Raw genomic sequence first — 22,292 nt, forward strand, 5'->3', positions numbered from 1 at the left:
AATCGGAGACTGCAAGAAACGGTCTCGGTCATCTAAACCATCTAGCATAAGTGGGTGAAGAATTTTACGAGCATGCTTAAGAATGGGGAGAGAACATTTCTGAGGAGTATTGGATAAGGATAAAAATTCATCAAAAGAGAGAGGAGAAATAAAATAAGATTCAATTTCTACCCACAAAGGTAAAGCTACCAAATCAGACGCGTTCTGTGATAGTAACAAAGAGGAATTTTTAAGAAAGAAGGAGGTTGATATGATGCAAAATCAGGGAAGTTAACTCCACCTAAATGTTTAGGTTGTTTAAGTTTGGAGAAAGACATCCTAGGTTTTTTGTTCTGCCACAGAAATTTTGATAAAATAGTATATATTTTTTTGTACCAGGAGTTAGGAATATTAATTGGAAGATTAGATAAGAAAAATAAAATTACTGGGACCAACATCATTTTTACAGAATCTAGTCTACCCTACCAAGATAAAAATAAGGGATGTCATCGCGATGTGGAATTGGTTAAAGTTGATTGAAGGTTTTTAAGATTAAGTGATACAGTATCTTTAATAGAGGGGGTAAACCATAAACCTAAGTATTTAATCTTCGTAGGGCTCCAGTGAAAAGAAGAAGATACAAAATCAGCATGAAAACAATATTTATTTAACGGAAGAATTTCACATTTGTCTACATTGAGTTTGTATCCTGAAACCGAGGAGAAGGCAGAGATTTCTGAAAGAAAAGTCGGCAAGGATGTCTGAGGATTAGATATAAATAAAAGAATATCATCGGCATATGCCGAGAGTTTTAGATGTTTATCACCATAAGGAAAACCAGTAATAGCTTTGTTCATCCGGATTTTAGATAAGAAGGGTTCAAGAGCCAAGATAAATAAAAGGGGAGAAAAAGGACAACCTTGCCTGACACCTCTGAGAAGAGGGAAAGAAGAGGAAACAAGCCCATTGGCTAAAATAAATGATCGTGGAAAAGAATAAAGCAGGGAAATATAAGATAGAAATTTAGGGCCAAAACCAAACCAAGTAAGAGTTGAAAAGATAAACTGCCAATTAACCCTGTCAAAAGATTTCTCAGCATCTAAAGCCACAGCAGCTAACGAAGATTTATGGGAATAAGATTTACTAAGAACATTGAAAAAGAGACGGGTGTTATCAGAGAGGTGGCGTCCCTTAATGAAACCACATTGTTCTTTACCTATTAGTTGTGGTAGAATATTCTCGAGGCGGAGCGCAAGAATCTTCGCAAAAATCTTATAATCTAAATTGATTAAAGAGATAGGTCTGTAATTTTTGCACAGTGTATGAGTTTACCTTCTTTAGGAAGAAAACAAATCAAAGCCTCTTGAAAAGAACCTTCAGATATCTGGGAAGTTATAAAAAACAAAAATAATTGTAGTAACTTGGGAATAAGCAGCTTGGAAAAGTGGGTATAAAATTCTATAGTAAAACCATCGGGTCGCGGGGCTTTTCCCTTTTTAAGTGACTGAATAGCGTTGAGGATGTCCTTAGCATGTATGTCAGTTTCTAAAGAAGAAAAATCCACATCCAAAGAAGGAGGTGGAGGAATAGAGGCTAGATATTGATCAATGTCAGATACAAGGGGGGGAGATTCTGGAGTGTATAGTGATTTGTAAAAATTGGAAAACTCTAAAAGAATGTCTTCGTCCTTGCGGAGTACGGTATTAGATGAGGATATGATAGAATCAATCTTAGTACGTTCCTTCTTGATTTTGAGATATTTAGCAAGAAGATTGCCAGACTTATTTTTTGCACTATAGAATTTAGCGCTAGATTTAAGTAAATAAAGATTTGCAGAATCAGTAGAAAGTTTGTTAAAGGAAAGTTTGGCATTAATAAGCTCCTCTAAAGTAGACTGGCTTTTTGTTAGGTAATAGCTGTGTTCCAGTTTTTTAATTTGTAAATTAAGTGCCTGAGATGAAAAAGAAGCTGCACGCCGCTTGTGACCAACAAAGGATATAATAAAATCCCTAGAAGCAGCTTTAAAGGAGTCCCATACAAGTTGAGGAGACAATTTAGGGGATTGATTTTCCTCAAAAAATAAGGAGGCAATATCAAGAAAGGCTGGTGTGAACTTAGGGCTCGATTCACAGAACAAACTTAAGACAAAATCCTAAACTTAGTACCATTTTGGTATTCACAGAATGCACTTACTACTTCTGGTATTCACAGAATGAACTTACTACTTTTGCGATTCACAGAATAAACTTACTACTTTTGCTATTCACAGAATGGATTTACGACTCCTAACTTTACGTCCGCACTCGGGCCGGAAATTCCGGCCCGGAGGCGGAGCTTCCGGCCCGGAGGAGGAGCTTCCGGCCCGGAGGCGGGGATTCCAGGCCGGAGGCGGAGCTTCCGGCCAGTGGCGGAGATTTAGCCATGGCCAAAATCTCCACCTCTGGGCCAGAAGCTCTGCCTCCGGGCCGGAAGCTCCGCCTTCGGGCCGGAAGCTCCGCCTCCGGGCCGGAATTTCCGGCCCGAGTGCGGACGTAAAGTTAGGAGTCGTAAATCCATTCTGTGAATAGCAAAAGTAGTAAGTTTATTCTGTGAATCGCAAAAGTAGTAAGTTAATTCTGTGAATACCAGAAGTAGTAAGTGCATTCTGTGAATACCAAAATGGTTTAGGATTTTGTCTTAAGTTTGTTCTGTGAATCGGGCCCTTAGGGTCTAACAAAAGAGAGTTATTAAATCTCCTGCGTCTAGTACCTTTAACAGGGGGAAGTAGATCTAAACTTAAGGAAACTGGATCATGATCAGAAATTAGAATAGATCCTATGTCTGAATGAGAAATGTGCTGAAGTAAAGCTTTGGAAATAAAAAGATAATCTATTCGAGATTGTGTAGAGTGAGCAGATGAGTAGTAAGTATATTCTTGTAACGTGGGATGACCAAGTCTCCAAGAATCTACAAGAGATCTTTGAGAAATAGTGGAGTTGAATTGAGAATGCATTAAGGAAGGGACAAAACTAGATTTGGAGTTTCTGTCAATAAAGGGATCCACAATCATGTTACAGTTCCCACCAAAAATCAAATACTCATCAGTGCATTGCATTAAAAGGGAAAGAATTTGGGGCCAAAACAATTTATCCTGGATAGTGGGAGCATAGATGTTAAAAATAGTGAGAGGAATCTTGTTAATCAGTAAGGAAATCACAACCCATCTGCCGGCAGAGTCATTATCCTGTCTTAAAAGCTGAACATCCAAGCGTTTATGACAAAGAATAGCAACACCATTGCGTTTTCCTTAACCAGGTTAGGCGAAAATATGACCTACCCAATTCCTTCGTACCTTAATTATTTCAGTATCAGGTAAATGAATTTCCTGTAAAAGAGCAATATCTCCTTTCAAATTCGCAATATGCGACAAAACTCGTTGGCGTTTGATAGGAGAACCCAAACCTTTAACATTCCAAGATATAATATTTAACGACATTTAAATCTTATATAAAAGGAATTGAAACAATTCTTGACAAAGCTTGCCATGTACATATGCAAAAACAATGTAAAGTATACAACAACTATTATAAAGAGATAGTAGTGAGGGATACATACGATCACGGAGGAAAAGAAAGAGTAAAAATAAGAGAAAAGACGCTGTATATGAGAAACATAGATGAAAAGTTGAAAAGAGAGATAAAATGAAGGAGTAAGGGGAAAAAGAGGGAAGGAATGAAGATAACAGAAAACAAGAAGACACAACAAAATTAACAAATGATAAATCAATACAATAAGAGAAAAACATACCACACAAGAAACAAGAATGTCGGGGTAGGTGGAGCCACATAGGGAGGGCCAAACGCCGGGCGAGAGGTCACGAGACGAGAAGCAAACAGAGAATATCATCCAGGCATAGTGAAGAGTACTGGAAAGAAGGGAGCAGAGAAACCACAACCTAGAAAGGAGGAAAATAAGATATAGATTAATATGAAAAACAATATAATAACACCCAAACTTACAAAAATGACTGAAAGATAAGAAAGTCACACTTGCGGACAAATAAATAACAAATATTAAACAATAAAACAAAAATGATCACAACATATTATGATTTAGAAATGTCCATAGAGACTCCGTTACAAGAATCCAAAAATCGTTGAAGAACAGCAGGATCCTCATAGTTGGTTGTTCTGTTATTATAAGTCACTTTGAAAAGAAAGGGGTGAAATAAGCCATAATGAGCGTTCAAGCTGCGAAGGGCTGGTCGCATATCTAAAAACTTCTTCCGATGGTCAGCAGTTATTTTGGAATAGTCCTGAGCAAAAAAGAGATTGGAACCATTCCAAGAGATCTTTCCTCTCTGTTTGTCCGCCTGCAGAACTTTAAGAAGATCCGTATATTCTAGGAAACACAGAATTATTCCTCTGGGTTTCGCTGAGGAAGATGTAGAGTTGGAATGTTGCCCCAAACGGTGTGGACGCTGGATATTTAATGGCGGAGATTCTGGAAGTCCAAGAAGAGTTGGAAGAAAGGACTGAAAGTAGGATATTGCGTTAGAACCTTCAAGTCCTTCAGCCAGACCATAAATGCGTAAATTATTACGACTATTACGATTTTCTAAATGTTCAACCTGTTGTTTAAGATGATCAACTTCCTTGTGAATAAGAGGAACTTGCATAGCGAAATCTTGAACAGAGTCAATTCTCTTCTCCAGAACATCAACTTGTTGCTCAGTGTCGGACCAGTTGTCCTCCAAGCACTGCAAACGAATGTTGGTTTCTTCCATATAAGGCTTGAGGGCGCGAATCTCTTCAAGAATAAGTTCCAACGAAAGAGATGAAGAAGAATTTGTAGGAGAAGGAGGGTTCGCTTTACCTCGTTTCCTAGGCGTGAAGGGAACTGATGATGGTATTTTAGACCCCTGTTTGGCGCCTATTCGGGACGTAGAGGGAGAGGAACCCTTTAGAACCGCAGGATCATTGGAGATATCCTCCGCATTCTCTTGTAGAATAGTAAAAGGATTGAAGTCCTCTAAAGATGTAGCCTTGGACTGCGGAGTCTCTCTACGATTATTCCGAGAAGTTGCCATGTTGCAAATTGAAAACAAATAATATCCAGCAAATTTTGGAAAGTAAAATATAGCTGTACAGGATAAGACACTCCGCCACTGTATAAGAAAAAATGCTGGGAATAGTTTCAGAAATTTGAAGCCAGAGAATAATGTCCCCCAAGAGAGCTAGCAGCCTTGCGAAGCGACAGAGTGACAGCCCTGTCCTGTCAAATTGGCCCCAAGACGAACAGCCTACCTTCCAAATATAGAAATATCCAGCCGCGGAGCATAACATTTTGTCAGATAAAACACTACATCTGTGGTGCTCAAATTGCAAAAAATAGGCATCCTCTGAGATATTGTGGCAGCTAACGCGGGGAACGCGTTTCAAAAAATAAAAAACAAAATGGCGGCCGCGAGTGCATCGCAGCCGTTCTGAAGTGAAAAGACGTCTTGAAGCTCACCAAACCTCTGTGGCTGCAGCGCACTTCGCGGAGCTGCACTTCCGATGGTAGCAGAAACATTTCCGTGTACCAACGATGGGCAAAGATAGCCTGGAGACACTCCTTCGTCTCACGCCATCGCGGAGCTCACAGACCCGGCGGCCAGCTCCGAAGGCGCCTAAGCCATGCCCCCCTAAGCCACGCCCCTGAAGTGCAGTGTTTCTAATGAAGCTTCTGCCACCCAAGGAAATCAGCTTATGTTGTGGCACAATTACTTTTTTCAAAGCTATATTGGAGGGATCTATTAGGAATGTACCATCTGAACCAATTATTAGGTAGTGAGGGACTGTTTCCTCTAAAGCTTTGAAAGCGATGTATATTGCCTTGAAAGTGGCTAATTTTTATATGGGGAGCCAATAAAGCTCATTCCGGGCTTGGGTTGTAGAATGGAGTTTAGGTAATTTCAAGAGCATTCTGGCTGCAGAGTTTTGCACTGTTGTAGCTTCTGCATAAGGTTTACTTGCAGATTGAGATACAAATGGAATTAGGTGACTAATTTTCTTCAAGGTTTTTAAATTTGATTTGATTTGATTTGTATAAATCACACAACTGCCCATTTCAGGTTTTAAATGTCCCTACCAGGAAGTTTCTTCCACCCCAACAAGCTCTCTTAAATCTCGGTGTTTGTAGAAATTTGCAGTGAGCAGACCTCAGATTTCTAGGTGGTGTATACCATTTCAGTCGCTTCTTCAGATAGTCAGGACCCGACCCGTGGAGTGCCTTAAACTCTAGCCATTGGGATTTGAATGTAATACTCTTGTCCACAGGGAGCCAGTGCAGGGTTCTCAATTTGTACGAGACAGGCTGGAATTTTGGGATATCCAGCAGCAGTCTGGCTGCTGCGTTTTGAAGACGCTGCAGCTTTTGAAGGTGCTGCATTTGGATTCCTATGTACAGCGCGTTCACGTAGTCCAGTCTGGACAAGGCTAGTGCTGCCACCAGGATTTTCACAGATTCTGGTGGAATGAAGGGGCGAATTTTCCTAATCATCTTTGAGATGAAAAAGATTGATGAAGTGAGAGAACTGATCTGATTTTTGAAGGTCAGTTTATCGTCAAAGATAAAGCCTAGATTTTTTGCCTTATGCACCGGGATTGGGATATCTCCCAGACTGGATGGCCACCATCTGGGTGTCCAAAAAGAGGTATCTGTGCCAAACAGGAGAACCTCTGTCTTTCCCCCATTCAATTTCAGACAGTTCCGACTCATCCACTGATGGACCCGAGTAATACAGAGATTAAAACGATCCGCTGTCTCTTCAATATTGCTAGATACTGACACAACTAGCTGAGTATTATCAGCATACGAGACCACTGAGAAACCAAATTGCCTGATGATTTTAGCCAGAGGGAAGACGTATAGGTTAAATAGCGTAGGGCTAGTGCCGAGTCCTGTGGCACCCCACACAGGAGCAAAAACTGTTCTGAGGAGAAGGCCCAGGCCTCTACTGATTTAGCTTTATCGTAAAGGAAGGAGGACAACAGTTTGAGGGCCGTGCCTCTGACTCCTAGTTCTGAGAGCCTGTTGATTAAGATGGCGTGGCTCACAGTGTCGAAGGCCGCCGAAAGATCTAGTAGGATCAGGGCGGCTCACCCCCTGACATCCAGAACTGATCTCAGTTCTTCAGTGGCCATATCCAGAGCTGTTTCTGTACTATGCCCCTCCCGGAAACCAGATTGCGATGGATCCAGCAGATCCAAAGAGGAGATAAATGTTGTAACTTGTGTATTTAATATTTTCTCCAGTACTTTCGCTGGGAAGGGTAGTCTCGAGATGGGTCAATATCTGCTGGGATCAGCAGGGTCGAGATCAGGTTTCTTCAGGAGTGGCAGAATTGACGCTATTTTCCAAGCATCTCGGAAGATGGCTGAGCAAATGATCTCATTGAAAATGACCCACAATTACTCACTGACAATTTCACAGACCAGGTGTAGTATATTCGGAGCGTCGGGATCTAGTGGGGCCCAATATTTGGAGGTCTTGACCACCTGAATGATTTGCTCTATGGGAGGTGCGGAAAAGGAGGTCAGAAGGGAGAGTGGGGAGGGTGTTATGCCTGCCGAGGGCTTCCCGGTTATAGTATTGCGATATTCACTAAGAACTTTGTACTCGGCATCCACTTTGTCCCTAAAGGATTGGGCCAATAAGTTACAGATTTCAGCGCTACTATCCATCCTAGGAAGCTCTGGAAGTTTAGCTAAGCTTTTCACTTTTGAGAACCCTCGAGAACAGCAAAGTCATGTTCTTTCCCAACTTCACAGTGAGAGTGCAGAAACAGAGTCGCAGCTTCCTGGAGGTGAAACGGGCTCTCCGAGACCAAGAAGTTAAATACGCAATGATGTTCCCTGCTAAGTTGAGAGTGGAAGCCAATGGGGAGACGTGATTTTTTACTCGCTCGGAAGAGGCCTGGGACTGGCTGGAGGGTTGGCGCACGGTCAAAAAGAAGGGGAAGAAAGGATTCTTGGCAGCTGATGAGGCAGAGGATCGGCTCCACATTCGGACTCTGACTCCCAGGGACACACCGGGGGGCGCTAACCTTGGACGCTGGTAAGACTGTGTAGTATAAGTCCTGGTCCCCGAAGGCTATCGAGAGCGCTTCTGGACGTGGGCTCGGAATTCCAATCACTTAACTGTGGAAACACTGACTAAGGTTCTGGTCGGGGTGGGGGAGACTACCCTGGTTGGCTGTGTACCATAACATAACATAGACGCGCCCTTGCCACCCGTCACAGACTATACGAACAGGGTGAGAGAAGCGGAAAACTATTGGCATGGCTCGAGCGTAAGGAACAGTCGGCGAGATGGGTTTGTGCAATTAAGGGGCCTGATGACGTTCTGATCACTGACCCCCAGGGTATTGCTGAGACTTTCGCAAATCACTACAAGCAAGTGTACGGAATTCCAAAATACTCACAATCACCGCTGGCGGCAGACCTCCTTGCTACGATCGATGTAACATGTATCTCCCAACAGGGTAGAGAGGCTTTGGATGCAGATATCTCGGTTGAGGAAATTCAGAAAGCCATTCAAGACATTTGTGCGGGTAAGGCAATGGGCCCCAATGGGCTTCCGATTGAACTGCTCAAACCTATGGCTATGAAGCTCGCCCCCCACTATATAATGAAAGATATGAGGTTGGCCTCCTCCCGGCTGATATTCGCGCGGCCACCATTGTGGTTATTCACAAACCCGGTAAGCCGGTGGATGAGTGCACATCGTACTGGCCCATATCACTGATAACCGTGGAGGCAAAAATTCTGGCCAAACTGCTGGCGAATCGTCTGCTTCCTTATCTCACCGACTTGGTCCATCCGGATCAGTCGGGATTCATGCCGGGTCAGAATACGGCACGAAACTTGCATCAAGTTCATGGCGCGCTGGGCCGTGTGGGGACAGTTGAGGAAGAAGGGATCCTGCTTGCGCTTGACGCAAAAATGGCATTTGACACTGTGGCATGGGAATACCTGTTTGCGGTTCTTACCCGCATAGTGTTCGGACCTAAGTTGCTTGGGTGGATCAGACTTTTATATACACTCCCCACGGCGAATCTCTCAGTGAACAATCATCGCTCCACTTCTTTTCCCTTTTGTCGGGGTACGAGGCAAGAATGCCCACTATCGCCGCTCCTATTTGCCTTGGTCCTTGAACCATTGGCAATTTGGATTAGGGGGGACCCAGAAATCAGAGGCTTGAAGTGGACGGACTAACATGAAGACCGCATATCTTTATATGCGGATGATATTCTGCTCTATCTCGCCTCACCAGCACGCTCACTCCGCCGCGTACTCCATATTTTCCACATATTTGGGGTGCACTCTGGTTACCAGATAAACTGGTCCAAATCCCAGATGTACTCTCTCTGGGGTCACCCTCCGCAAAGTTCCCAAGGATACTACATTCCAGTGATGTCCTGGGGTTTCCGGTACCTTGGTATCTTTGTAACAACAGACGCGACATTATTTTATGAACAGAATCTGTTGGGGCCATTGCAAAGGCTTAAGTCGGATGTCACCCATTGGAAGACACCCCCCTCACTCTTCTGGGATGGGCGCCTTTATTCAAGATGCTCGTCCTGCCACGCTTCATGCCCTGCAAAATACTCCCATTCCAGTTCCTAACTCCTACTTCTTGCAGATCGGGGCAGCAATTAGAGATTTACTTTGGGATAATAGGCCACCGCGGATAGCCATAAATAAATTCTACATGGGATGGTACGATGGAGGTATCGGACTGCCGGACATGCGCCTATACTACCAAGCGTCGCAACTAATCGCCATCAATAAATGGGCTCCCAGAATTTTGCAATGTATCCTGCTTTTATGTTGGATGATTCTTTGTTTGACCATTTGTGTGGTCTGACCGATGTATATGAGGTTGCAGGGGCATTGGATGGCGTATATCACATTCTGGGAGCGTCAATTAGTAAATGTTTTCAAAGTGTATGATTTGTTGTTGTGTCTGTATTCCTTTGTGTTTGAGGTCAGTATACAGACACTGCATGTTTGGCATTTGTGGTGGCCAATCACAGGCGATAAGCCCCAAGTGGCAGTAATGGTATTGGGTTTCATGGGATTGGTTGGCCAAGTAATGGCATGGACTAAGTGGTTGGATAAGTTATTGCCTCTTTGGAAAGAAAAAAGGGGTGGCTCTTGGAAGGATTTATTGGTTCTTAATAAGGACCAGTTTCGTGAGACGATCTTCTTCACTTAGTTACTGCAGGGGCTGAATTTGGTAACGAGTGGGATCCTAGGGTTAGTCCTCTTGGGTTGTGGTGTAAGTAGGATGTCACGGTGGCAGTACCACGCTCTTTTGCGTGCACGTGAAATCAATCTTGTGGATACCCTCTGGCGATTAGTTTTTCGCGTAGGACATCTGATTCCCTGAAGTAGTCCTTGCGCCACTTGCAGTTTCTACGGATGCGTAGAAATTGGCCATGTGGTAGACCATCCCTCAATCCACGGGGGGGGTAACTGGAATAGTGTAATAGGGTATTTCGTTCAGTGGGTTTTCGATAAAGCATGGTGCCAATCTTTCCGTCTTTGGCGTGGATGGTGAGATCCAGAAAAGGTAGGTCATTGGTTCTGGACTCTGGAGTGAATCTGAGATGAGTTTGAGAGTTGTTTAGCCAGAGGACAAAGGATGATAAAGATTCAGGGGTACCTTTCCATAAAAGCAGGACGTCGTCGGTGTAGCGTCGCCAAAGGGAAATTTGTGTCCTAAAAGGATTGGCAGGAGTCAGTATGAGACTTTTCTACAGCTTATGGACGAACAGGATCGCAAAATTAGGGGCAAAGCAGGCACCCATGGAAACGCCCTTGATTTGGAGGTAAAATTCGTCCTGGTAGAGGAAGTAGTTATTTTCCAGTGCAATACGTAGCAGATCCATGATGAAGTCCGCATTATTATCTCAGCTACGGGAACGGAGGTCGTGAGGCTGCTACCCGCATACAAATAAGATCCATATTATTACAGGACTATTGTAAGAAACTCTCTGACCCCCATTTTATTCATCATAAAAGGAAAATAAAACTATATGAACAACTATTAACTTAGGTTCAAGGATATTCTATGCAGATCTTTCATGCAATAAATTAGAGGATTTAAGTCCCTGATTTTGACAGGACTCTCTGAACTGTCTAGTTTTAGACTCTATAGTTTCTGCCTTGGGTACACCCTTCAGGCAGTCCTTGATCAGGCAGTGCAGAAAATAGGAGGTGGTTGCCCCTGAAGCTCAGATATATTATAAATCTGTTGCTCAAGATATATCTATATCCCTTGAAACCTCTATGATTAAAGAGGCAAATTTTATTGTTCCTTTTTTTATCAATTTTCGAGAGTCATAATACGTTTGTCTTGATAAAGGTGGCATTATAATTTCTCCACCGAAACGCGTCAATGTTTGATTCATTAGGACCACAATCTGTATTATTACTGAAACTTGAGTGTCAACAGAACACAGCACCTAGTCTCAGTGTTTGAGAAATAAGTATTATAGATGTGATCAATTTAAGCCAAAGTGTTTGATCTGTCTATTGTACTCTCGCTTCTATTTGAAAATGTATAGTACGTGATATGTTTGAATTTTTTTTTTTAAATGAATTGTAGTGAAATTGTACTATTGTGTTTTTTATCTTATGACACAGTGTCAGTTATTGTACAGCAATGTATGGTTTGGATTGATTAAAATCTATCTAACTTTTAATCTTTTGCCATTAGTCCAGCATGTATTAGTAGTTTTGGGGGTACAGAACTATTCTCCTATCTTGACTGTGATGAATTGAATTGAGTGACATGGTGGATGACTCCCTCTGGGTGTAATATATTAGGTTGGCTGCATAGGCGAGTCTAAAGGAAATCTTTGTGATTATATCTTTGCGTAGAAATTGACCATATGGTAGTCCATCCCGTCGGTTTTCGATAAAGCATGGTGCCAATCTTTCCGTCTTCGGCATGGATGGTGAGATCCAGAAAAGGTAGGTCATTGGTTCTGGACTCTGAAGTGAATCTGAGATGAGTTTGAGAGTTGTTTAGCCAGAGGACAAAGGATGATAAAGATTCAGGGGTACCTTTCCATAAAAGCAGGACGTCGTCGATGTAGCATCGCCAAAGGGAAATTTGTGTCCTAAAAGGATTAGCAGGAGTCAGTATGAGACTTTTCTCCAGCTTATGGAAGAACAGGATCGCAAAATTAGGGGCAAAGCAAGCACCCATGGAAACGCCCTTGATTTGGAGGTGAAATTTGTCATGGTAGAGGAAGTAGTTATTTTCCAGTGCAATACGTAGCAGATCCATGATGAAGTCCGTGGGGATTAAAGTGGGTCTAGGTCTGTTGTCAAGTAGTTCTTTAATGGTCAGGAGCCCCTCATCGTGGGGAATGTTAGTATATAGCGATTCTATATCAAGTCCTGCCATAAGTTCTGTCGCAGTGTCATATGGTCTGTCTTCGATGGTCTTGATAAGGTCCATACTGTCTCTAATGAAAGTGTCTGTTAGTGGAACGAATTCCTTAATCACTGCGTCTATATATTTACCTGACAATTCTATTGCGTTTACCTCCCTCACCTTCCTTTTCTCTCCCTCTGAACCACCCCTTTTCCTCCCCCTCCCCCGTGCCTCTATCCTAGATACATCTGTCACATGTATAATCAAGTTGCATCGGGTTCTATATACAAGATGTCGTGATATTTACTTTCAATTTTTTCTTCCAATGTATTACGTGCCTGTCCATTTTTAATGCTGTATCTACATGTGTATCACACTGTTTCTACCACAATTATGACTATTTGTAAAATCAGAGTGTCACATGATAGTCCTGAGGTCATCCTGATGGGTGACTTTAATATACATCCATGCAGTTCGGAGTGTATAGTGGAAGAAGCCGGGGGATCTCCTTATTCTTCTTCCGCACACTTCGAACATACCAAACAAGGTGAGGCTTTGGAGAGCCTTTTGGACTCCTCAAATCTCTCTGAATCAGGCTGTTGCATGGACGGGCAGAGGACTTTTACATTTAAAGGAAAAAATTCAGGAACTGTCATTGATTACATATTTTTATCCTCTTTGATTTTGTCTTTGGTTTTAAACTATAGGGTAGAAGACTCTGTCTTCAGTGACCATAACCCCGTGATAGTTGAGGCTGTCCCGGGGGGGTCACTGGTTTTTAAAGATATAAAAATTTTAGGAGCCACAGACCTTTCTTTAAAGGACCACACTGCTGTGACTGCGCTGTACTAGCGCTGTGTAATTTTAAGCTTTCCTCGTTTTTGTATTTGGGTTACTGCTTGCTTTATATTTACCCCTGTTTTTAAACTCTGCTGCCTGCAGCTCGCACCCCGCTCCCCTTACCGCATTTAAAAAGTGCACTTTTGTGCCTCTAAAGCACCACCACTTTGGTGGGTCCGGGTCCTGGGCTCCATTTCAGGCGCCATCTTTGATTGGGGCTTCTTGTCCGGCGGCCGCCACCATTTTGGAGCGGTCTCGCGCGCCAAGGGCTCACTGGAGAGCCTATTTAAGGCGGTCCTTCGTGGGGTGGCGACCTCTACTGCTGGAGCAGAGTTTTCTTTTAGAAAATTCTGGGCTTTTGAAGCTCTGGCATGTCTATGCGTTTTATTAATTTATTAATAATTAACAATTAATTATTTGTCTTGTGCAAGTATGTTTTACTAATCAACCCGTTTGTTCTAACACAAGAGAAAAGTTACATGAGGGTTAGCTTATTTGTGCTGTTCATGTATTTACAATAACGTGCAGGTTTTCATGTTTAAACGTTGCTGTGTGCTATTTATTTTGAGCACAAAACGCTGTCTGAATTAATGCTTTTTATGTCGCAAAGCTAGATAAATGCATACACATAAGGGTATTAGTGGGGTTAACACTGTTTAATCATTATGTTGTAGTAACGTTGTTTTTATTTCTTTTAAATTGAGATGGTCTATTGTGGCCTATGGAGGCCTAATCCATGATGGCTGATTCGAGAGCCTGGCCTCGAGTGAATATTTCTGTGATGTGGCAAGAGAGACCCCTGCTGGAAAAAGGTTGAAGACAACTGACCATAGTCCTTCTATGAAATTTTCCATGAGGACGGCAGCAGCTTTGGGTGTACTCCAAGAAAAGTGAAAGTGTCCTTGGCTTTCTCAAAGGACAAAGGAGCCTTAGAGGGAAACTCTGAACTGTGGCTCGATGGCCAAGGAGAAATCGGATTAAATGTGTTACATGTTTTATTTCCCTGGTTCCTGTTCCGTAGTTTACGCCTTGTGACTTTTTCCTGAGCGGAGATTTCCAGATGTAGCAAAGCTACATTTCTTCCTTCTCGTTCTGCTCGGTGATACAGTTTATTCAGCCAACTTTATGAGTGTTTCTATTGTATTTTCCACTATAAAAACTGTTAGTTTAGGGAGGGCTCTCCCCACTCTTTTGGCCACCTTCACGCGTTGCTGAGGTTCGATGCTGAGGACTCTGTCCTGAGAGACTTTACCGAGAGACTGGTCCTGACCCGTTCTGACACTTAGTTAGAATAGGTAACTATGAGAAATGATTTATTCTGATTGATTTTACTTTGACTAATTTTAGATAAAGCAATATAACTTTTAAACATGGTGTTGGATATTCTTTCTTGTCAATTATTGTGTACATTTTTGATCATTGTTGTATAGATTATAGAGTATGTTTAGGGACAACCACTATAATCAGGTCCTATCGCTTAGATATAGATGCAGGGTGGTTTAGGAGTTTTCTTCCCACAGGTTTATTGCTGGTAGAGTATTTGAGCGTATGTTAGTGAAATGGGCCCTAGCGTATGACGAATGTATGTGCGTGTAACTGTGAGATTACTCTATCTGTGGTAGTGGGCATATTTTTGATACCCTGATCTCTATCAATTTCTCTGGTAGCAGAGGATGGTTGTAGATGGTTGTCTTGATCTGATAAGATAAGATTGCTTGTATATTGGCTTATTGATTATTGATTTATTTTGATGTTGTTGGTATATGTACTAATACTATATGTTGGAGTTGTAATGTTGAGTTATATGTAGTGCTTCTGGAATTTGGAAGCTGTGGAAGCAGTTCCGTAGTAGGGCAGAGAAGGTGTATATGCTGCTCTCGGGAAAGACGGAATTGTAAGGAATTACGTGTGACAATTGAAGTTGCGCGTTCACATTGTCTGGGTTCGGAATCAGTGACATCGTCGTATGTTACTATTAGATATTTCTGGTATATAAGGAGTGTGTATGATAGTGAAGGTTATCTATAAAACTCTGGTCTTAAGTCCCAGGGATCTGTAAGGATTGCCGTTAAAGCTTATCGCGGGAGGAGTAATAGGTATTCTCTGAGCTTGTTTGAGGAACTGGGCAGAGGTAAGCTGCTTAGTTGTTGAGCTATAATTCTGTACAGAGACAGGTTGTGCTGTTCTCGAGAAGCAGGATTCTGTGTGCATGTACTATATTTTTCTCGTGTGAATGTGCGTGAATGCATATACATTTATTGACTGTAAGACTCTTTGGATAAGTCCTAGAGGAAACAGTTATGCGATGTATGAAAGTTGTTGATTCTTGAGAAATAGACTCTCTTTTACTATTCTGTGGTTAGCGAAGCAGACAATGGAGATGTTTTTATGTTGTAACTAATAGATTTTGTAGAAGTTTTGACACACGAAGTCTACTGAGAGTTTTTGTAAAGGAGGGGTAGACGAGTGACAGAGACAGGAGACAGAGACTGCAGCGACTGTTGACGTCAGAAGGTCCGCGCACTGATTGGATAGTGAATCAGAATAGGGTTCGCGCTGGGATTGGTGCGTTAGTGTGAGTCGCGCAGGGATTGGAAGAGCTGTTTAGTGACGTAGACGCTCCAGGATTGGTGCGTTAGTGTGAGTCGCGCTGCTATTGGTTGAGAAACTCGTATTGTACATTTATAATACGGAGAGAGTAGAGAGTTTGATAAGCGCTTGCTAAAATGTATTACCAAGAAGAGAAAAAGAAAAAAACCTTCTTTTGAAAAGTTAAAAAGTGGTTTAGCAAGGATAAAGAGGTTAAAACAAGAGAGGGTGAGTTGTTACCTCCAGCGAAAACACCTGCATCCTTCATGGCTGTGAAATATGGATTGCATACCTGTATATGGTTGCAGAATTGGGTTAAGTATACTAAAGAAGATGGTGTTCTAGCATTTCCAGAACATGGTTCATTTAATTTGGCCGTGTTGAGAAACTTACGGGAAAAGATGTTATGTTTAGACCCGAAGCCGAGACCTACACAGTTCGAGGCTTTAGTGGAATGGGAAGAGGAAGTTCATGACCGAGAAAAGCAAAGGTCTGGAGGGTATTATAGGTACATGTTTGGGAGGAGACATGATCGTGAAACACATCATGATCGAATGAAAAGATGGCGAGATGCTTGTATGTCAGAGGGATTATATCCAATGAGAACAGTTGAAGCTTCTGCTCCTTTGACAGAAAGAGCTTCTGAGTCAGATATGAGAAGATATGGAGAATATGAGGATGAGGTCTTAAATGACATGATTTACAAGAGACCACCTCCATATAGAACAGAACCAGACGAGAGTACACCAGTTGTTTCTCCGATAAGAGATACAGTTGAGAAAGAAAAAATGACACCTGAATCAAGAGGTAGTAGTTCTTTCAGGGAGAGAGAGAATCGAGGTAGTGAGGAAAATGCTAGAAAATTAGCAAAGACGACAACAGAACTGGCTGAGAAAATTAGGGAGTTAACGAAGAATCTGGAAGCTGTTACGGTGCCTGTAACTATAGGTCCAGTTATGCCTGTGTTTGATAAACAGAGAGCAGGTGAGAAAGGACTGGTAATTCCATATATTGCAAATGAATCGACAAATTCAGTTGGTCCTTCAGGAGATTCAGATAAAAGAACAGGGAGAAGTGACCTGAGACAAACCAGACATGAAACATGTAGTGAACTATTGGATGTCAGTGAACCTAGTTGTTCAGGGATGCCGATTTTAGAACCGCAGAAAAAAGTGGTTCCAGTGAGAAAAACTGCTGAGATAACAGTTGATGATTTGAATGATTGGATGAAGGTTCTTCAGAAAAAGGACAAGGATTCACAAGTTATTGATGTGGTTAAGTTACGTATAGAATTAGAAGAGCTTGTGACAGGAACAGTTCCAACAGAAATCCTGAAGAGTCATCATGATGGTGAATTAATGTTTATGTGCAAGAGCATAACATGGAGAGCAAGAAATACTCATGATAGACTAAGAGCAATAGCAAATGAGCAAGGAGTTGACATTGATAGAGTAAAGGCTTTACAGAAAACATACAGGATGGATTTCACTGAGAAGGACATTGAGAATTTGAATACTTCTGGTAGAACAGGACAGATTAAAGAAATGGTGGCATTACTGCGTAGATGGGGTGATGTTGAAAAGTGGAAGGATAGGTGGTATAAGAAAAGAGAGGAATCTGAGGATAGAACAACTTATTCAGCATTTCCAGTGAGAGAAAAGGAGAAACCAGTGGAGAATTATCCCATGAGAGAAATACCTGGAGGAGGATATGTACATGTTCCATGGACCAGACAGGATATTTTATCATTTACGAATGATTTCCCTCGATTGAGAGAAAAGCCCGTCGAGTGGTATAGGCAGGTAGATAGGTTTGTGAAATTGTCAAAAGTGCTGTGGGTTGACCTGAATAGTCTGTTTGATATAATTGTTCCAGCAGACTTGTGGACTGAGTGTAAAATAGTTGTGAGTTGGCCTACTGAGGAATATCCAAGAGATTCAAGAACAGGGGCACCAGATCCAGAAGTGATGAGGAAGTATGATCAGGTGATGGTATACCTGAAGAGTAAAGTTCCTCCAAAAGAGACAGACTGGGTTAAGATAGATCGAACACAACAGGAAGCAAAAGAATCAGTTCATGCTTTTTACGAGAGGCTGATACTGGCTTTTAAACAATTCAGTGGAGATGAACACCTGGGTGACAAGGATTTGAGTCATTTTGTATACAGATTTGTATATGGTCTTAGACCTGAAATTGGTGAGAGAATTCGTGAACACACAGTGGATTGGCAGAGTAAGAAAGTAGATGAGATTCTGAGACATGCAAAATATTTCAGCGATGAAATTGAAGCAAAACAAAGAAAGCTGAAAGAGAAAGCAATGTGGGCACAAGTGAAAGTTGCGGAAAGACAGGAAGCACAGTTGGTGGAACAGGCAAATAATCCAGGAAATAATGGAGGAAATAGACCGAGATTTGCAGGAAAAGGAAGGGGAAGTCTTGAAGAAGCCAAAAAGAAGTTCCCTTGTCACAACTGTGGCCAGCTGGGACATTGGAGATCTGAATGTCCTAATCCACCATTAGTGAATAATGAGGGTAAATCCTTAAATCAACAGGTGCAGAATGATGGGAATAACCAGCAGCAACAACAGCAGAAAGTTGTGAGAAAGCAGCAGAGTCAAGAGCCAAAACCGCCCTTACCGCAGAATAGAGGGGTACAAAAGTACAATCAGGACTCAGGATTCTTCAATGATGAGCAGGTAAACAAACCGAGACGTACTAACAAAGTACAGCAGTACTTGTTAAAGAGTGAAGGGAGTGAGTCTGAGGGTGATTATTGACGGTGCCGAGGAGAGGAAGAAGAGTGCATACTTGGTGCAACTCTAGAAATAGACCAGGCAGGACCATTTGTGGATGGGAAAATAAATGAGGAGGGTGTTACTTTTTTGGTAGACACAGGTGCAACAAGATCAACTGTCAGGTCAACAGATGTTAGAAATCTTCCTCTCTCGGATGAAGCAATCCAAGTAGTTGGTGTAGCCAATACACAAATCAGAACACGTCTTACTGAACCAGTAAGAGTACAGATAGGGAAATTTTCAGACATGCACAGATTTATTGTCTGTGACACGAGCCCAGTGAACCTGTTAGGTAGGGACCTATTGTGTAAAATGAATTGCACAATTTTTTGTACTCCAGATGGAATAGCTTTTGAGACACCAGATGATGATGTTTTCTATCGAATGACTCTAGAGAATAGAGAAAATGAGTTAATTGGTGCATTTCCAGTGTTCAATCCGGAGGATTTGCCTCAAGTGCTGAGAGACACAGTGAAAAGAGCAGTTTGGGATTTTACAGGAGAGGATGTGGGATTGATGAATAATGTAGATCCAGTGAAAATTGCAGTGAAAGAGGGAATTACATATCCTAACATTCCTCAGTACAAAATGACACCAGAAATAATTGAAGGGATAACTCCTATAATTGAGAAAATGATTCAGCAAGGAGTCCTAAGAGAACTATTGAGTAGTCCGTGTAATTCACCGATAATGGGACTGAAAAAGCCCAATGGCAAGTTCAGGATCGTGCAAGATCTGAGAAAAGTTAATCAAATTGTGGTGGCATGTTGTCCCATTGTGCCAAATCCATCAGTGATTCTGTATCAAATTCCACATGATGCTGAGTGGTATACAGTGATTGATTTGTGTCATGCGTTCTTTTCAATTCCATTGCATCATGATAGCCAGCCGATTTTTGCATTTAGGTTTGGCCAGCGTATTTTAGCATGGTGTCGTATCCCACAGGGGTATACGGAGAGTCCTTCGATATTCAATCAGTTATTGAAGAAATCGTTAGAAAGTTTGATCATGCCTGAGAGCTCAGTGCTAGTACAATATATTGATGACCTACTTGTGGCATCAAAGACACGTGAAGCTTGTGAAGTGGATACCATAGCTTTACTGAATCATCTGGCAGATGGAGGGTTAAAGGTATCTCCAGCCAAATTGCAATTTTGCAAGAAAGAGGTGCATTATCTTGGACATAATATTGAGAAAGGTCTGAGAAAAGTGACTACTGACAGGATCAGAATAATCAGAGAAATGAAAGCTCCGAAAACCCAGAGAGAAGTGAGAATGTTCCTGGGTATGGTGGGATATTGTCGTCAGTGGATAATTAATTTTTCCCTGATAGCAAAGCCATTGATTAAATTGACAAAAAGTGAAATGACAGATCCGTTAAATTTGGATGCAGAACAATTGGCAGCATTTGAAGAGCTCAAAACTAAAATGTGTGAGGCTCCAGCTTTAGGTATGCCTGACTATGAAAAGGAATTTGAACTGTACTGCAGTGAAAGAAATGGATGTGCACTTTCAGTGTTAATCCAGAAACATGGGCAATTGAGAAGGCCTATTGCATACTTCTCATCGACACTTGACACTGTAGCCGTGGGGTTACCAGGTTGTCTGAAAGCTGTAGCTGCGACATGCAGAAGCCTAGAACAGAGTGAGGGGATCATAATGGGGTATCCTGTAAGGGTATTCGTACCTCACAATGTGGCAATTCTTTTGACAAGAAGCAGAACTCAGCATATGTCACATAGTCGGTTGACTAAGTATGAAAAAGTGAATCTGGGAGCATCAAATGTGACTCTTGAGAGATGTGTGAATGTGAATCCAGCGACACTCTTGCCGGATATTGAAAATGTGGGTATAAAGATGGAAGATGATCATGATTGTTTGGATGTGCTTGAGTACTGTACAAAACCGAGACCAGACATAAGGGATATTCCCTTACCTGAGAATGACCATGTGTTGTTTGTGGATGGATCGTGCCTGAGAAATGATAATGGTGTGCTATGTGCAGCATATGCAGTGTGCAAAGTTTCAGAAGTCATGGAAGCATCACCATTGAAAGGAGTGAAATCTGCGCAAGTTGCTGAATTAGTGGCATTGACAAAAGCTTGTGAGATTGGGAAAGACTTGAGAACAACCGTGTTGACTGATAGTCAGTATGGATTTGGAGTGGTGCATGACTTTGGCCAACTGTGGCTACAAAGAGGTTTCTTGACATCGGGTGGAACTCCGATAAAGAATGCTGAGTTGATTGGAAAATTGCTTGAGGCGATACAGCTGCCTAAGGAGTTAGCGGTTGTAAAATGTGCTGCACATGGTTCTGGGGACGATTTTATCACTGTTGGTAACAGGTATGCCAACGATGTGGCGCAGTATTGCGCTAAAATAAACCAATCTATTAACAGGAGTAGGATGGAAGAAATGTCTGTTCTTTCTGTGATGTTTACTAATGTCCTAGAAACGTGGGATGAAGTAAAGCAGTTACAAGATGAGGCAGGAGAGGAAGAGAAACAAGATTGGGTTAAAGCAGGATGTGCTCCAAGAGAAACAGACCATGTTTGGGTCTACAGAGATGGCAGACCAGTAATGCCAAATTCAATTTTGTCGTCAATGGCAAGGATGTATCATGGTCAGGGACATCTGGGGAGGGACGCGATGGTAAGGTCCTTTAAGCAAACCTGGTACAATGCAAAGTTTAGGACAATTGCGGAGAGCATCTGTCAAAGGTGTTTAATTTGTCAGCAATTCAACACAGGGAAAAAGACAGTGGTGAGTCTAGGGACAATAGGCAGAGAAGGAGGTCCTTTTACAAGAATGCAAATTGATTTCATTGAGATGCCCCAAGTGAACAGACTGAGGTATGTTTTGGTGGTAGTCTGTTTGTTTTCAAGGTGGGTGGAAGCTTACCCGACTAGAAGAAATGATGGATTAACAGTGGCAAAGTTACTGTTAAGGGAGTTGATTCCTAGGTACGGGTTTCCAGTTACAGTTGAGTCTGACAGAGGTGGACATTTTCAAAATGAACTCATTGGTTTGATTTGTGAAGCATTGAAAATACAGCAGAAGTTACATTGTGCATACCGACCAGAGGCTTCTGGTGTGGTTGAGCAGATCAATGGCACAATCAAGAATAGAATTGGAAAGATGTGTTTAGCCACTGGCATGAAATGGCCAGATGTATTACCTCTTGTTCTGATGACAATGAGATCTACTCCAGATAGAACTACTGGTTTGAGCCCGCATGAAATAATCATGGGACGTGCTATGCGCCATGCATTCGTGCCTGTGAATAAGTTGGTGTCAATAACTGATGACATGATTTTGGATTACTGTAAAGGCCTGGCTGACGCAGTTCATTCTGTGTTTCACCAGATTGGAGAAGAAGCTACCACACTTGAGAAGAAGCAAGCCCATGATCTGAGTCCAGGTGACTGGGTAAGGATTAAGGTGCACAGAAGAAGAAATTGCTTGATTCCAAGGTGGGGAAGGCCGAGACAAGTTATTCTGACTACAACTACTGCAGTAAAGTGTGCTGGAGTGAAGCACTGGGTACATGCGAGTCATACTCTGAGAGTTCCAAGCCCGAGAGAGGGAACTGGTAAAGAGTATTATGAAGAGTCAGATTCCAGTGATGGTGAAGATCCTGAAGATACGGAATCAGTGAGAAAAGAAGCAGAGAGA

The 22,292-nt window shown here is 42.1% G+C and overlaps 1 long non-coding RNA gene across 2 annotated transcripts in view; it reads right to left on the reverse strand.

Moving 5' to 3' along the window:
- LOC146830640 (uncharacterized) overlaps positions 1-22,292 on the reverse strand; it is a 258,204-nt gene that overhangs the window by 201,993 nt on the left and 33,919 nt on the right. For both annotated transcript variants that reach the window (XR_014961179.1, XR_014961180.1), the window contains exon 2: positions 3,766-3,913. This is a non-coding gene — a long non-coding RNA (uncharacterized LOC146830640). The remainder of the gene's footprint in view (positions 1-3,765; positions 3,914-22,292) is intronic.

The sequence above is a fragment of the Triturus cristatus genome, chromosome 5_1, assembly GCF_964204655.1.
Source record: "Triturus cristatus chromosome 5_1, aTriCri1.1, whole genome shotgun sequence".
Lineage (NCBI taxonomy): Eukaryota > Metazoa > Chordata > Amphibia > Caudata > Salamandridae > Triturus > Triturus cristatus.